General features: G+C 42.8%; 1 long non-coding RNA gene across 1 annotated transcript in view; it reads right to left on the bottom strand.

Moving 5' to 3' along the window:
- The window catches only part of LOC311624854, a 59,687-nt gene that overhangs the window by 14,912 nt on the left and 27,013 nt on the right, over window positions 1–17,762 (bottom strand). Inside the window, exon 2 of the long non-coding RNA XR_014795394.1 lies at window positions 12,138–12,224. This is a non-coding gene — a long non-coding RNA (uncharacterized lncRNA). The remainder of the gene's footprint in view (window positions 1–12,137; window positions 12,225–17,762) is intronic.

Consider the following 17,762-nt stretch of genomic DNA (forward strand, 5'->3'; position numbering starts at 1 on the left):
ATATTTTTATAGCGTACTTTTTCACTCTATAATAGATCCCAGATATTATTGTTCCATCTTTGTAAGTATAGATCCAGAATATCACATTTTTTTAGTAATAAAACTATTTTCCTCTTCTATGGGCCCCAAAGACAGGACAATTACGTGTACACAAAATAAGAAATAAAACAAAATAGGAAATAAAAACACTTAACTTGCAAAATCCCTTGGAGACAGATTATAATTTTTAATGGTTATTTAACCCGTTATATGCCATAAGCATCTGTAGACACAAGCAGCAGAACTTCCCCACATACTATCCGTGTCCATATAAAAAAAAATTCCTAAGTGGCAGCCCTGACCAACTTTAAAATAATTTTTCACGAGAATTTTCAGCTGGAAATATTCAAGAACACCCAAATTGTGAGTAATTTATTTATTTTTATAGTATTCATTGCAAATTGATTTTTTAAGTGAAATTCAAAATATCGTGGTGTGTGGGGATGGTTTCCATTTTGGATGCATGGTAGTTAACTGGTTAATAATCTGGGATAAAGATGGGCTGTGGTTTACTTAATCAATTGCGTTAGATATTTCCAATGTCACTAGGTTACTGTTTATAGAAACAAGGATCATTATATCAACATCACTGAATCATGTGAGATCATTCTCTTTAGATGAATCCTTCAAACTGGAATTTCTGGGTCAAAACCCATCATCTTTCTTTTTATTCCCCAGAGAAAATTACCATATTTAATACATACACATGTAAAATCCCATCATTGTACAGGCTTTGATGCATCCTATAAAATACCCCTCCATTAAGTCCCTACCAATATCCCATTTTTGCAGCATTAAATAAAACTGCCCATCTTCCCCCCTGACTCTCAGCACTGGGCACTGTGGGTCTTTTCATCTCTTCCAATCTGATGGTTATGAGTGACATAGCTCATTTGCTGTTTAAATTTGGAGTTCAGTACTTTCTCTTCTCTCTCCCACATCCCCTGAAATCTCTTGGAGCTCTTTATCCACTTGCATCCCCCTCATTCAACAATGAACACTAATGGAGCACTTCCTGTGTGTGGGCACTTCCTGTGTGCTGAACACCCAGGCTAATGGAGCAGCTCTGAACAAAAGATGCCGGCGGCCTTGGGGAGCTGGAGAGAGCTTAACAGAGGAGATGATATTTACACTAGGTCTGATGCAATGGTGAGAACAGGGTGGATAGAAAAAGCCACTTAATGCAGAGGAAAGAGCAGAAGAAAAGTCACTAAGGCCTGTTTCAGGGTGACCAGCAGCAATGGCAGACAGCCCAAGGAAGAGTTTTTAGTGGTGAATAATGATCAATTCGTGTGTAGATAGTTAATTTTGGCGGTGATGAGAAGGAAGAAACAAAGTAAGGAGTGAGAGATGGAGACAGAAAGACCAATAAAAAGACCGTAGCAATAGCCTGTGTGAAGAAGCTGAGAGCTGAGAGGCGGAGAGAAGCCAGGAGCAGTAGAGATGTAGAGCAGAGAAATGGGTGAGCTGAAATTGTCAGGACCAGTGACTGGACGGGGGAGAGGGAAGAACTGGTGCAGTGAGTTTGGACAGAAAAGAAGAAAAGATGTTTTGAACATGTTACATCTAAAGTGACTACTGGACTTTGGAGGGAACTATCTGAAGGGAGATTGTGAATACAAGTTGGGGACTCTGGAGAGAGGCTGTGGGTATAGATGTGGGGATCACTGGCACTCAGAATCCATGCACTGATTGCCAGGAGCCTTCCTCTAGCCAGGCCTGCCGTCCTGTGTTCTAGACAACCCCTTTGTCCTTGTCTTGACCTGTCAGCCCCTTCCCTTTTCTCAAAGGTGCCCCATTTGTTCTGAGAAAGGATGAAAGTTAATATAGCCAGTTCATATAAAAACTGGAGAAATAAGCTATCTTATGGTACAAACAAAAATAAATAAGTGTATTTTTAACAAAATAAATAACTCTTTAATGGTCTGGCAAATTACAGACAACAAGCCTTATTGAGTTCTCTTAAGACAGTGGTCGGCAAACTCATTAGTCAACAGAGCCAAATATCAACAGTACAACGACTGAAATTTCTTTTGAGAGCCACATTTTTTAAACTTAAACTTCTTCTAATGCTACTTCTTCAAAATAGACTCACCCAGGTTCTGGTATTTTGTGGAAGAGCCACACTCAAGGGGCCAAAGAGCCGCATGTGGCTCGCGAGCCGCAGTTTGCTGACCACAATCTTAAAGACATTGAAATAAAGCACCACCCAACCCTGCCTTTGCGTAAGTGACTCTCCGTCTCTGCTAGAGATCTGAAATGCAAAGGCCACTGAAGGAACCACCCGTCACTCCAGTTTGCCTGAGACAGAGATCCACAACCCGGGACCTGCTCCCAGGGGGTGGGTTTGACCCCGAGACCTGAAGAGGAACAAGGGGTGTGGCACCCGCCATTGGTGCGTTGGCTTCTGGGCTTTCATTTGAACAGCTCAATGAAAACTGCAGCTGCTGTTTAAATTCATGTAGAAACATTCTAAAACAAATCTGGGTCATTTCAGCCTGCTCTGTCTTCTTCAGCATCCTAATAAATCTTTATCCAGAGAAACAAAAAGTACTTTACAGAGTCACCCTGAGACAGAAATGTGAGTGAGGGTCATTTCTCAGCTGCATTTTTCAGCAGCTGACATTCACCCTTAGGAAAACCTTACTCTGACTGACTAGAAACTGCCCCTCCCCCCCCTTTTTTTTTTGCTACCAATCCTGCCTACTTCCCTGGTACGCCAAATCAGAGACGCATACTGCTCTCTGGTTACACAGCCTGGCCGGGCCCACAGAACTAGACAGGAACCCTCACCCACACGCTGCTTCAAAACAGCCACATTCCATGTCGTGGCACATCAGGAATGAGTCTGCGACGGAGGCACCCCGCTCACCAAAGCCAGGGAATGAACACACAGCACGTCTCCTATTTCAGCAATAAAAAACGTGACTGCAGAGGAGACCACCGAGTTAAAAACAGTATTTTGTGCCACGATACGTATCCCTTTCTCAGGCCACATGACTTCCCCCTTTACAAATATGGATATCATTATCTATAAGTCAAAACATGAAAGGCTTCTGAAGTACACTAAGAACCCGAGGTGTAGAAAGACAGCACAGGAAACATTCCCTAATCTGACCGCTCCATCACAGAACCAACAACCCGGGCTGTGGGAATGAAGGGCTCCTGTCAAGGGCAAGTGCTGAAATTTCACCAGATACACCAGCGCTAAGGCTCCGGAAGGTTTCCTGCTGGAAATGTCCAAAAGGCTGTTTATTGAAAACGATGTAAATACCCAGATGAGGAGCGAGGCCTAGGGAGATTCTGAATTTCTGTTTCCAATTTCTCACTCGGGACAGAGCGTGAACCTAAGCCCAAATGGTTAGTTTCTGGGCAGAGGAAATGATTTATACTATGAGGGAGGGAAAAGGAAGCTCTCTGGAGCACCAGCTTCCTTAATAACAAACCACACTGATAAACTGGCAAGTTTCCCACAGAATTTGTGTCAAAAAAACCCCCTGCAACATCCAAGATCAAAATGGCTTCCTAATTCAGGCTAACAGCCTGAAACTGTTGACACCCGCAATAGAAATTAACCTGGAAACAGTCCACTTCACCGCGCGCTGAGCGGGCTTCCAATTCAGTGAAGGCATGGGACTCACACCCATCGGTGCCCAGGCAGCTCCTTCCATGGGCTCCACGTTCCTTTAACCTCATAAACCTGCCTCTGTTCATTGAAGACACACGAATGACCCAGGCCTTTCTGTGTTATCCAAGCAAAAATTAATCTGAAACCAACTGAGTAGCATCGATCTTGCTCCATTCAAAACTTTTCTCTTTGCATGCACATTCCCTTATACTAACACACCTACATGTGTTTCACATGTCCCCACCTCTTCCCAAAGTGTGTAACTGCCAGAATCCCTTAGAGTGCAACTCTGGCCACCTCTTGGCAGGTCTGAGAAGACCTGGTTGTGAATGTGAGCTGCTGCTTCTCCTCACCCTGCAAAGTTGGCCACGTCACAGATCCTAAACCCATGGTTGGCAAACTGCGGCTCGCAAGCTACATGCAGCTCTCTGGCCCCTTGAGTGTGGCTCTTCCACAAAATACCACGGCCTGGGCGAGGCTGTTTTGAAGAAGTGGCGTTAGAAGAAGTTTAAGTTTAAAACATTTGGCTCTCAAAAGAAATTTCAATCGTTGTCCTGTTGATGCTTGGCTCTGTTCACTAATGCGTTTGCCTACACCTGGATGCAGCGCAGCAGAACAGAGTGACTGTTTTCTGTTGGGACCTGTGTGTCTGCCAGCAGCCTGGCAGGGCCCTACCGAGGTCCTCTGAGGCACAGCATGCTCTCTGGCCAGCATTCGGGGCCACCAAGCCCGGATTTCCACAACACACCAGAATATGTTCAATTTGACAAGCTCGGTTCACATATGAGAATCGTGAGATCAACGAGAAATTAAACACTCCCCTACACATCTGCCCTGATTGGGAAAGCTGGTCACCAGAAAAAAAGGGTCCTGGAAGAACAGTTTATACAGCAAACGCCAGGACCAAGCACCTGGAAAGAGCAGACACAGACTCTGGGGTGCGGCCCCGCCTCCTCGGCGCTCCGGGCCTGTGTTCTGTTTCTGCTTTCATAGCCCCTCCTGCTTTCCCAGGTGTAGAAAGCTGTTTATGAGCGATTATGAGCACTGTCTGGGCTCAAGCCCTGCCCCACCTCTTCTTTGCTGTGCAATCTTGGGCCATTAACTAGTTTCCCTCATTTGCTCATATGTAAAATGGACTGCTTTTAGGATTAAATGAGATAACATAGCTGGAGCTTTTTACACAATTTCTGACACTTGTTCTATTTGCTTAACTCTGTTCCTCCTTAGACCAGGACTAGCAGACACATGGATAGCTCTTTCCAAACGTAAAGTGAAATAAACTTTAGAACTCAATTCCAATAACTGCCGGTGGGACTTGGAGCAGATTTGGAGCACTATCTCTAAAAAGTGCTTTCTGTATAAATCATCTCATGTAACCCATAAGATACATAGGTTATTATGACAGATTTACACCAGCTATCCCCAACCAGTCATACCTCCTAGAGCCCATGCCCTCACTTGGTTTCCTCCCATATTGACTCTGGGCTTGGCTGTGTGCTTACTTTGACCAATGTGATCAGTAAATGTGAGATTACTAGAGGCTTCATAAATGCCTACACATTAAGGCTTGTACCCTTAGATTGCTACCACCACCATATGAGAAAGTCTAGCCTCCTTAAGGATGAAAGAGCACTTAGAAAGAGAGAGAGACTCAGCTCTCCCAGCTGAGCCCAGCCCCTCAACTGATCTTCAAGCTGAAGGAAGCTGCATGAAATAGCCTAGGCAATACCATAAACTAGCCTGTCAAGTAACAGAATCATGAGAAATAATACATTGTTGTTTTATGTCACAAGGATTAGGGGTGTGTGTTGGTCTACAAGGAGTAACTAAATGAGAAACTGGTGAGAGGGTGCTGCCATAACGAACACTTATAACATGTGGCATAATGGCCTTTGGGACCAGATGGTGAGCAGAAGATGGAAGGGCAGTGAGGAAATTGTTCTTGGAGGCTGGAAAAAGTGCAACTTGTATTACTGAAGGCAATCAGCAAAACTGTCATCTGTAGTAACTTGTCAGGTACAAAACATATCTAATCCATTTTTGGGTCTTACTACAGAAGATTTCTGGGCAGAGAGCTAAAATCACCAATGGATTTTTTTTTTTTTTTTTTTTTTTTAGCTTTATGTAATAAGGTACAAGAAGAGAGAGATGAGTTAAAGCAGCAACTTCTGAGTTTGCAAGTAAAATTTCAGGGAAATAAGAAGGGCTCAGGATTTGCTGGGGTGTCAAGTAAAACTGTTCCTTGTGTCCATTCTCTCCAGCTGGCAAAGGATTCTTAAGGTAAGAAATGGTCTCAGGGTACAGATTAATCTGTGGTGTAAGATGCTTTAAGTCCTCTAAAAGACTTGAAGAAGTGCTGAGTAGACCCTTTCAACTGAACAAAAGGGCTTCTGAGATTCATAGAAACCTAATCCCAAAATAGTTCTGAGTAACCCAGCTGGGCTGTCCTTATGGTAGTCACTAGCCACATGTAGTTTATTGGGCATTTGAAAAGTGGCTAGTCTGAACTGAGATGTACACCAGGTTACAAAAACCTAGTAGGAAAAAAATGTAAAATACTTTACTATTCATTTTCATATTGATTACATGTTGAAATTATAATATTTGGATATATGGAATTGAACAAAATACATTACTAAATTTTCTTCTGTTTCTTTTTACTATTATTTAAGCTGTGGCTCTGAGAATTAAAAAATAAACATATACAGTTCACATGTGTGGCTTGTATTGTATTTCTATTGGACAGCACTAGTTTAGAGAGAGGCCTGTTCCAAAAAAGAATTGTAGCTGTGGATTTTGTCTAACGGAGTGAAGAATTATGAGATTTACAGAAAACCCATATAGTTTTTAAAGGAGTTTTATCAGATTAAAGCAGGGGTCTTCAAACTACGGCCCGCAGGCCACATGCGGCCAGCAGAGGAGTCTGATCTGGCCCGCCAGGTTTTTTGGGCAGTGAGTGCAGCCGAGGTGTTACAGTAGGAATTAGTAGTTCATATAGTCCGGCCCTCCAGCTCTTTGAGGGACCGTGATCTGGGCCCCACTTTAAAAAGTTTGAGGACCCCTGGATTAAAGTAACAGTTTTAAATGACAGAAGACCTCTAGGCCCCCGATTTTCTGCAGTGAGGATGCAATCTGAGAAATCTACTTAGCTACAGACATAGGCCATTTATTAAAAAAACAAAACAAAACTACATCTCAGAAGATGGAACCAAAAACCAAGAGGGTTGAGCCAAGAGCAGAAGCAGACCCTGATAAAGGAATCCTGCTTGCTTGAGTCGAAGAACCAGATAATATGTGCCCAGATAGATTTCAGAATTGCTATGGACCAATTACTGCTATTACCTCCTCTTACTCCATTTTGGAATAATGATAACTATCGGGGTCACCATGTCTCTGTTTTGACATTGTATGTTGGGTATATGATTTAGTTTACAAGCAGAATTTAAAGGAAATAAACAGAACCCAGGACTTTCCATGTTGCAAGGCAAACCAGAGCTCTGGTTGAAGTGGAGCTATACACTAGAAACCAACTTATGTCTGAACCAGGTGCAGATCACAAGATCAAGGACTTCCAGCCTGATGTGGTCATCGGATGAGACTTTAGGGTCTTCAGAGGGAAGAATGTTTTTGTTTTTTTTTTAAATATATTTTTTATTGATTTTTTACAGAGAGAAAGGGAGAGAGAGATAGAGAGCTAGAAACATCGATGAGAGAGAAACATCGACCAGCTGCCTCTTGCACACCCCCTACAGGGGATGTGCCCGCAACCAAGGTACATGCCCTTGACCGGAATCGAACCTGGGACCTTTCAGTCGCAGACCGATGCTCTACCACTGAGCCAAACCGGCTTCGGCAGAGGGAAGAATGTTTTTATATAGGAGAGGAATTTAAATAATTGTGACCAGAAAGTAGACCTGACAGTTTAAAAATGATCTCACACTATTTACAAATCCTCTCACCAGGAGGTAGAGTTTATTTATCCCACTCATTGAATCTGAGTTTCCCTTTTTACTTGCTTTGTCCAATAGAATGGCAGAATAGAATGGCCATATGGAGTCGCAGCCATCCCAGTTGTTCCATCTATTCCTATCTGAGGTCCCACATGAGAGAGTCGCCCTCCGAAATCTGCAGCTGGCTGCAGTCACATGAGTAGGCCCAGGAAAAACTAGCATAAAAACTACTCAGCTCAAAGAACTGTGGTAAATAAATCATGGTTGTTTTCAGCCACTATTTTTTGAGTGGTTTGTTCTGGAGATAACTGGTATCTATCCAAGGTCTAATAGGGAACAAGAATTGAGCAGATTGGACAGGTTTCCTGGCAGAAGGTATGACTTGGGATTCTATGTAGTTGAAAAGCTGTTCCCACCACATCCTCTCCAGAGTGTCACTCCCAACACGGCAGCAGGTTTCATCCAGAATGAGCGATCCAGGAGAGAAAGTGAACAAAAAGGAAACCACGACATCTTTTATAATCTAATATCAGAAGCAACATACCATCACTTCTCCTGTATCCTGCTGGATATAGACCAACACTGATAGGATATGGGAGGGGACACACTAAGATGAGTAACCCCAAAACTTTTGGAGAGGAGAACTATTAATGAATTCAGCTCAGTAAAGAACAGGGCAACCTGGAATTATAGGGAAACAAGCCCTTGTGTTTGTTGCTGGGGACAATGTGAGGTTTCTGAGGAAAACAATCTGAAAATTCATTATAAGGGCTATAAAATTTGTCATACTATTCGACTCATTCCTCTTCAGAGACCATTCCCTCAAAAAGAAAAACCAAAAAGAAAAAAAAAAAATGAAGTCGTATTCTTTGAACAATCTCAAATGCTCAATAATAAGGAATTCTCCCAAATAACAGGACTGAAAACTGTATCAGTATAATTGACAAGTATGTCATTTCATTGATACAGATCTGTTTCTATAAAATAAAATCATATGGGAAGCATAAAGTAGGGCATTTGTATGTAAATAAACATCAAGGTTTGGAAAATCAAAAGAGATAGAAATGAATTACTCTCTGTTAGGCATTAGGATTTTGGGGGTTAACTTTTTTTTCACATGAACATCACTTCTCCAGGAAGTTAACTGTCTTGGAGATGAGTAGGAAGTTAGCAAGCCTTACTAAGATATGATTTCATTAATCCAAGCAACACCCTGCGAGTCTTTTGTCTACCAAATAGGTGTCACGCACCTAATCCCAGGATTATGAAGAGTAAATGAGATGAACCATCTGAGGACACTCTGTCAACTGGGAAGAGTCTCATAACTAAGGTGACAGTGCGGGCAGCATGGGATAAGGGAAGCAACCTACGCTCTGAATTCTGTCCCCTGTTTGTATTTCCCCTCACCACACTCTAGTTTTACCTCTGCGTCTTCAACTGTACGTGGCCTTTTCTACCTTCCTAGGTTCTGTCAGGATTAAAGATAGCATCTATGTGAAGAGGCTAGCAGAATACCCAGCACATTGTAGGCGCTCAATTAATGCTAGTTCCCTTCCTTTAGCAGCCTCAAACCTCCGACTCTTTCATTCCCGTCAAATAAAGTGCAACACAAGGGAACTCGTTCCAAACTGAGAATAAGCAAATGGAAGCCAAACTTCAAAGAAGGTGGTACTTCACTCATCTGTTCTGTTTTTGTCTTTTTGTTGCCAAGTCACACAATAGAAATAGCTTCTAAGAAGTCTATGGGGATGGGGTTTTGATGTGCTGCTCAAGTTAACACAGGACCTTCCAGGGGTCTTGGTGGAGGGAGAGGGGGCTGATGTGAGCCCTTTCCTGGTCTTGTGAGACAAAGCACATTACAGAAGAGTTTGCTGATGGTTCAAGACCTGAGAAATGAGCTGTGGCACGACTTGTAAATTGTGGAGCCCAAGGGTAAACAGCCTGGAGGCTTTCTAAACTCTCTCTCAGAGTAGTTTCAAACAGGTGCAAGGAGTGGTGATGGATGGAATAGAAACCATTCTGAAAGGAGAACTCCGGTTCCTGGTCAGCTGGGGCATAGATTAGCTGAAAGATCTAGCAGGCAAAGAACAGGTATGGATGCTCCCTGACTCTTCTCTCTAAAACACCAGCACGGTGGAAAGAGAACATTCGCTCTTTTAAAGTCAGCCCCAAGTAGCAAGAAAAGAACAGGCTGCACGGCCCTTGTTTGTAAACAGAGATAAACGTCATAAATGTCGGCTACCAGACCTCAAAGGGAGGTATGACAGGCCACTTGGAGACAGAGGCCCAGGCAGTGCAGCCAGCCCTTTGGTCTCCCTGGTGGTCTCCAGCAGACCTTTCCATAAGCAGCAGGGAAAGCTGAGAGAGCCAGAGGGCATCTGCCTCAGCACCCTAAACTGGACTGCCACTCTCATCACAGGCTGGGGTTGAATGCTTTGGAGTCAGGCACTTAGATGTGAATCATTAGCAGCAGGTCACTGGCTAAGCCTCAGTTTCTTTGTCTCTATATCGGGAATACTAGTCCCTCCCTCACAGGTGTCTAGAAGGAATAAATGTGATCATATATGTAGAGCCTTTAGCAGAGTGTCTGGCATATAGCTAGCTGTCACAGATGTCCAGGGATACTATTATTTTGGAGGTGGTGGTGTTGTATATTTCACCCTCTGCTCTGTTCTTTTACCCATCGGGGAGACATGCAGAGCTAAGGGACCATCCATGGCAAACGCAGAGGTTGTTCCAGAGTGGGGAATGGTGTGATTATAGCAACCAAGATAAGCAGCAGCTGTAGGGAGGAGGTGAAAGGAAAAAGCATGTGCTGGTAATGAGGTAATATCTGTCTGGATTAATCTGGCCTCTGGGCTGCCTCGAATCAGTCAGGACCCAGCTTCTGAGTGCAGGGAGGCTGAATCATGTTTGTGGATGGCCCATTCACACCTGATACAAAGTAAAGAAGAAGGTCCCCTGGGAGACATCTAGAGAAGAGGTTTCCAAAGGGGAGCGGGTCCCTCCGTCCCCACCCCAACCCTCACTCACTGGTACAGGGTTTCAGAGAGATAGCTGTCAGAGAGGGCATGGCCCCTGCCTCAGAGCCTGCCCGCTCCAGGCCAAGCTTTGGATGGGGACCAGGGCCTCACCCCCACGGATGCTCAGGACTCACACACAGGACCCAAACCTAACAGCAGCATTTGACTATTCCTCGGCCTCAGAGAACTGGATGATTAAGGAAGACTGGGAGGTACCGTTTATTTTCAACAGGATGTCATTTCCAACGGGAAGACAATGTGTCTTTTTCTAGCAGGCTGGTACACAAGTGATTTCGGTAACCAGGCCACCTTAGGAGTCCCATTATAGTAAATGCACTAAAATTCCGTGTTTGTCTTTTTGTTGGGGACACTAATAAGTAATTCAGCATGGTATATAGTCCAGGACCTAGCACAGTGCCTGGAAAACAGAGGGGATTTCTCTCTCTCTCTCTCTCTCTCTCTCTCTCTCTCTCTCTCACACACACACACACACACACACACACACACACACACAGGCAAACAATAGACAATTTCACTTTTTGGTCATTTAAAAAAAGTGATATAATGGCACATTTCACAAATATTTTCTCTGAGATTTGATTCTCTGGTTCACAAAGTTAAAAAGTAGACATGAATTTTCCATAAACTTATTTTGTTCTTTTCTGTATTCCCTTTATTACTTCCTTCTACCATAATACTTGGGATCTGGTTATGACAAACTCTAACAGCTCAACCTATTCATTTTATGGTCCCTGTGTCATTTTATTAAATTATATCCTTTATAAAGAAGTGCATGACCCCCAACTACATAAAAGTACACTTTGGCCACCCAAATACTGAATGTGTAACAGACTAATTTAGCTGACATCCAGTCAATTCTTTTAAGACTCCTAATACTCCTAATAACTTATTTTTTAAAAACTTGTGGTGTCCTTTTGAATATACTAGGGTGACATTGGTTAATAAAATGACATAGGTTTAAGGTGAACAATTCTATAATACATCAACTGTATATTATATTGTGTGTCTCCTGTGGTGTCTTATAAGAAGTCAATTAATGGGCTCTTGAAAAAGTGCATCAAACCATGTATCAAAGGGGCTGATATTCTGGTCAGATCATCTCTGTGATTCTGTGTTCTTAACCAAGGTAATTGTGTGTCTGGAGTATAGGACACACACATGTGTAAACATACATACTACAAGTGAAAATCCAGAGAATACAGGTGCTATCTAATTCATCAGGACTCGAGTTTCTTCCTGGTACTGACTACAGGGCTTTTATACTTGGTAATACTACGCATGCTCCTTCCCCCACTCCTCTCAAAATCATGGTAGAACCAATTCTCCATTAGTCTTGCATGGTTTGTGGAAAGAAATCACACTATTTAAATCATTTGGTGATTCTACGGTGCCCAGTATACTGACATGAAACATGAGATCTGCCTTCAAATGGTAAGTTGTGGAAAACAAAAGGAAGAACCGTCCTTCCTTTCCTACCTGACGCTGCAGCCAACCAGGAGCCAGGCTGCTGCGCTCCGAATGGGGCTGACTTCAGGGTTTAACCTTCAGCTCCCTCCCCTGGAACTAGAACACCGAGAGAAGACGTTCAGTTGCTGTGAGCGAGCAGACTGTCTACTCCCAGCCAAAGCTTTCTTATTCCCATGGCCTGGTGAGTGCCAGGGTGTCTGGGAGGTTGGGGGGCGGTGGGGGGGGGGGGGGGGAGATAGAAGAAAGAGTTCCCAGGGCAAGACTTCGTTCATCAAATACCCTTTCTTCAAGGAGAGGAAAGCCCTCTTTTCAGCTTTAATTTCTCACAGAAGGTCTGCCACTGCATTACTCACCGGTAATTACTACTTGCCCCTTCAAAAACAGCAGACATACTTTTTGGGCGAGCCTCCAGATTTCTGAGCATGCCTGTACCTGTCCACAGCGATATTGCTGCGCCTGGGAAAACTGGGAGGGCAACAAGCCCGCCCAAAGGGAGGACCTAGGCGAGCCTATTAATCAAGGTCCTGGGATAAAATGTGCCGCAGAAGATCAGAGGCTGGTGTGAGCCACAGCGTTCACCGGGCATCATCTCACTCATGGGATCACCTGGGTAAGGCTTGAACTTCTTCCAAGTAGATCAGCAGCTGCACTTAGTTAAGCTTCAACTTGTTTCCCCAAAAAGGAGAAGAGGAGTAGCGAGAATTACTACTGCAGAAGGAATGTGGTTTTCTTACTCTGGGCAGTCAACGTAGGAGAGTCAAAGATGATAGATGTGCAATTATAGTTCCTTCACGTTTAATATCAGGAAAGACGGTGTCTAAGAGGACATTTCGATGATAAGCTTATTATAGAAGCTCCGTGTTTGACTTATTGTTGGTTTCCAAGAAAGTGGAGGCAACACAGTAGAGAGGAGAGATCAAGAGAGCAGAAATCAGGAAACCTAGGCTCTGCTGTTTACTATTGCGACCTCGGATAAATGACTTCACCTGGTTTCCAAACAGGTAAAATGAGAATATCGAGCTGGGAGATCTTTACATAATAGAACACCATTTCTCACTTTTCCATCTAGCCTGCCTTGTTCTTGTACCAACCCTTTGGTTCTCTTGTGGCAAGTCAACCCTTCCTTTCAGCTCCTTTGGATGGGGTGGATACCATCCCCAGCCTTCTTCAGAAGTGCAAGGTGACCAAGTCCAGCCAAAGGAAGAGACTCACAGATTCAGAGATTGGTTTGTGCCAAGGAATCCCTGAACAAGTTGCTGGAACAAGACGTTCTAATCTAATAGAACAGAGCCTAGTGCTTCTGTGGCCATCCTAGGGAGAGAGGGACTGTCTTCCATTGCCAAGGGAAGCAACCAGAGATGGCAAGAAACCAGTTCCTAAAATGTCATTTGAAGACTTGGATTCATCATGGCTGAAATCAGCATGTCCCTTGGATTTTTTTTAAAAAAAACAAAAACATTTCCTTAAACTCTTTAAGCCTGTTTCAATTAGCTTTCTGATGCTCGCCACTGAGAAAGTTCCAGCTCATATGAATCCCTTCCAACCATCCTCTACACCTAACACTAATGCTTTTTAACATTCATATGTGCAACGATCTGGAGGAAATGGGAATGCATAGGGCCAATTGATCAGTTTCTTTTTGATGCACTCTTAGAAAAATAAAATTTAAAGGCTAAGCTCGCATAGCAAAGAAAGGTAGAAGTAAGGCAAATTCTGATAAAACATTTTTTAAATTCTTTCCTCTCTGACTACAGCTTTTGTTTAAAAAAATAATTCAAATAACACACCAAGGTGAAATGCACAAAGTGAAAATCCCCCACCTTTTCACCTTCCAGAAATAACTGACCAGCAGGCTTGGCTGGGAGCTGGTTAGAAATGCAGAACCTCAGGCTTCAATCCAGTCTTGCATTTTAAAAAGGCTCCCAAGTAATCTGTATTAAAGTCTGAATCAAAGTTTGAAAAGCACTAGATAAATGTATAGTCCTCCAGATATTTTTTTTTCTGTATAGTCACCAGCATTATTGTGTACATATAACTTTTTTGCTATTTATTTTAATGATTTTGTCAAGGAAAGGCATATATGAATATAATGAATCAGAAACATGGTAATCAAAATCCTTTACAAAACATAAGGAATTTGTTTACTAGAACAATGTGTAAATTATAAAGATGTCACAAACCCATACTATACCCAAGGGCACTATATACTGTAGCAAAACATCCCAGGATAACACCTTAGTCCAGTGGTTCCTGTAGATGAGAATGCATCAGAACCTGCAGGTCCTGCTGCTGGCCCTGGTGGTCAGTGCACATCATAGCTACACCCAGAGTTTCTGATTCAGTAGGTCATAAGTGTGACCTAAGAATTTGTCTCTCTAACAAGTTCTTATGTAATGCTGATGCTACTGGTCCAGGACAAAATTTCACCAGTATTTAAAAAATAAAAACCAGTTTGTACTATCTCTATATATAAAAGGCTAATATGCTAAGTGTCTGTTTGACCATTCAATCATTCAATCAGTAGCTATGGTGCACACTGACCACCAGGGGGCGGATGCTCAATGCACAGAAACATGGAATAGGGGGGGAGGGCAGGAAGAGATTAACCAGCAATTATATATGCATACTAGAGGTCGAGTGCACGGACTTCTGCACCAGTGGGGCCCCTCGGCCTGTCCTGTAACCTCTAGCAATCCGGGACCCTTCGGGGGGATGTCAGACTGCTGGTTTGGGCCCAATCCCCACACGCCAGACTGAGGGACCCCACCGGTGCATGAATCCATGCACTGGGCCTCTATTATATATGTAATAATCTGAAACCTGCTTTATTTCACTTAATACTGTACCTGGGACATCTTTCCATGTCAACCTGTAGCATTGCATCCTTCTTTTTAAGTGCATTAGGTCAGAGATTTGGGGCTAAGATAAATATATATTAAATGACATAAAAAGGGAAGCACTGGCATCTTCACCATAAGGACAAGCATCCTCACCACCAGAATCATAACTTCCAACATTAGTAAGTAAAAATTTTGTGTCAAAATTTACAAATTAGCAAAGTTCTGGACTAAACAGGAAGTGACTAGCCTTGTATAAGTGCCACGGTAGAGTCAGTGAATGAAATTGCCAATGCATGGAGCAACTCCAGATAAGAAACCTAGTCATAGAGCTGCTATACCATGCTGCACACCACTAACACTTAGTCCTCGCCCTCCTCCCTCTCCCCCGGAGTCGGCTCAGGCTCCCAGAAAGAAAGTGAGCCATTTGCAACTACACGATGGACTTTGAGGGCATTATATTAAGTGAAATGAGTCAGTCAGAAGAAGATAAATAATGTATGATTTTACTGATGTGTAGAATCTAAAAAACAAACAAACTGAAAAAACAAGGGCATGGACATAGAGAACAAATTGGCGGTCGCAACGACTAAATAGTGGAGATGCAATGTACAGTATGGTAACTATAGTTAACAATGCTATATTGCATATTTGAAAGTAGCTAGGAAAGTGGATCTTGAAAGTTATCATCATAAGAAAAAAATGTATAACTGTGCATGGTGATGGATGTTAACTGGACTTATTATGGTGATCATTTTAAAATACGTATGTACAAATACTGTATCAGTATGTTATATACTTGCAATGACTATAATGTTATTTCAATTATACCTCAATGAAAAAAAAAGAGAGTGATCCAGCTTGCAAATATGTCTGGAACTTCAAGGGGGCAGTACAGGAAACAAACCTAGTATTTTGAGACAATCCCTGAGAAGCACATGACATATTTCTGAACAATCCCTTTGCTCCTCTGGAGATGCTTCCTAGGTACCTCCCACTGTTAAAATGCTCTGGGCTCAGATTTCCCTCCTCAGGAAAGTTAACCTGCCAAAATAGTTTTTCCCGTAGTTAGAAATATACAGTAATATAATAAAAAATATTTTGAGCAATTCTTATGGTTCTGTAGCCACATGTGTAATTATCGTCAAAGGGATAGTGTAACCACAGTATTCCCTGAAGAATCACATGCTCAATATTATAGTATAGAAATTAGAGATCTCTAAGAGCCACATATTGGCCCCCCTCTGGACAATTACTAGTCTTAAACCATGTTTACTCAGTCAACAAGCATTTGTTGACTATTGGCCTGGCATTGTGCTGATATCTAGAATATAGACATCTGAATACAGAGAAGAAAGGTACATAGCATGAAGGAACCTAATATGAGAGACAGACAAAAAAAAAAAATCAAGGATGAGGAGGATAAGATGTGTATAGAAGAAGAGGATGCCTAACCCAGCTTGGAGTTATCAGAAATGGCTTCAAAATGAAAATGGGCTTGAGATAAGTCTTCAAGGGTGACCATCATGTGAACCAGACAAGACTGATGGAGCACATCGTGCCAGAGAGAGGAGGTGAAGCAGAGCGTGGTGGGCTCAGGGGACCATAAAACACTTGGTGTGGCTGGAGTGAAGCATATGTGTGAGGATGTGAGAGAGGGGATGAGCTGGAAGTGCACTGAGGTAATAGATGGTGTCCCTGAAGGATTGTGAGCAGGGATGTGACGTGACCAGGTTTGGAAGAAATGTGGAGATGTAAACAGGGGAACAAGACCAGCCCCATGAAGCCTTGCTTCGGGGCTCTGCGGTATCTAAGGCAGCTGTGCATAGGCTGGCATTTGCTCTGAGAGATAAAGATATGGGGAGAGATTCAATAGGGATTTAGGAGAGAGAAGGACTAGTTGAAATGCCAATTTGGAGGTAGCAGTGAGGGCACAGAATGAGTCCAAGGGCATACACAGATTTATGGTCAGGGTGTAGAGCCAATACAAGAACAAAGAATTTTTCATAGTGGTTGGGGTGGGCTAGAAGGGGTCAATGGGGAATAGAAGGGGAATTATATAATACTTTCAACAATAAAGATTTTTTAAAAAAAGAATTTTGAACAGGATTGAGATAGGCAGTGAGAACGAGATGGGAAGATAGTGACATGTACCATGGGTTTATTTTACAAAAACAAACAAATAAAACCATAGCTCTCCCCACATACTGCACAATTTAAAGGGTTCCTATATGGGATGAATAGTGTCTCCCCAACATTCGTGTCTACTCAGAATGTGACCTTATTTGGAAATAGGATCTTGCAGATGTCGTTAAAATGAGGTCAAGCTGGATTAGGGTGAGCCCTAAATCCAATGATTGGTGTTCTCACGAGAAAGGAGAGAGGACACACAGAGAGGACACATATGAATTCCACTGCAGAGATGGGAGTGATACAGCCACAGGCAGAGGATTACCAGGGGCCGTCAGCATCTGGGGAGGGGCAAGAAAATGTTCTACCCTGGAGCTTTCAAGGTGTCTGCCTATACCTTGATTTCAGACTCCTGGCCTCCAGATCTGTAAAATAATAAATTTCTGTTGTTTTAAGCTACTTGGTTTGTGGTATTTTGTTCTTTCTTTTTCTTTTTTTTTTAAAGATATGTTTTTATTGCTTTCAGAGAGAGGGAGAGAGAGAGAGAAAGATAGAAATATCAATGATGAGAGAGAATCATTGATTGGCTGCCTCCTGCACACCCCACACTGGGGATTGAGCCCATAACCTAAGCATGTGCCCTGACAGGGAATTGAGTCATGACCTG

The sequence above is a fragment of the Pipistrellus hanaki genome, assembly GCF_964339955.1.
Source record: "Pipistrellus hanaki genome assembly, chromosome: 1".
NCBI lineage: Eukaryota > Metazoa > Chordata > Mammalia > Chiroptera > Vespertilionidae > Pipistrellus > Pipistrellus hanaki.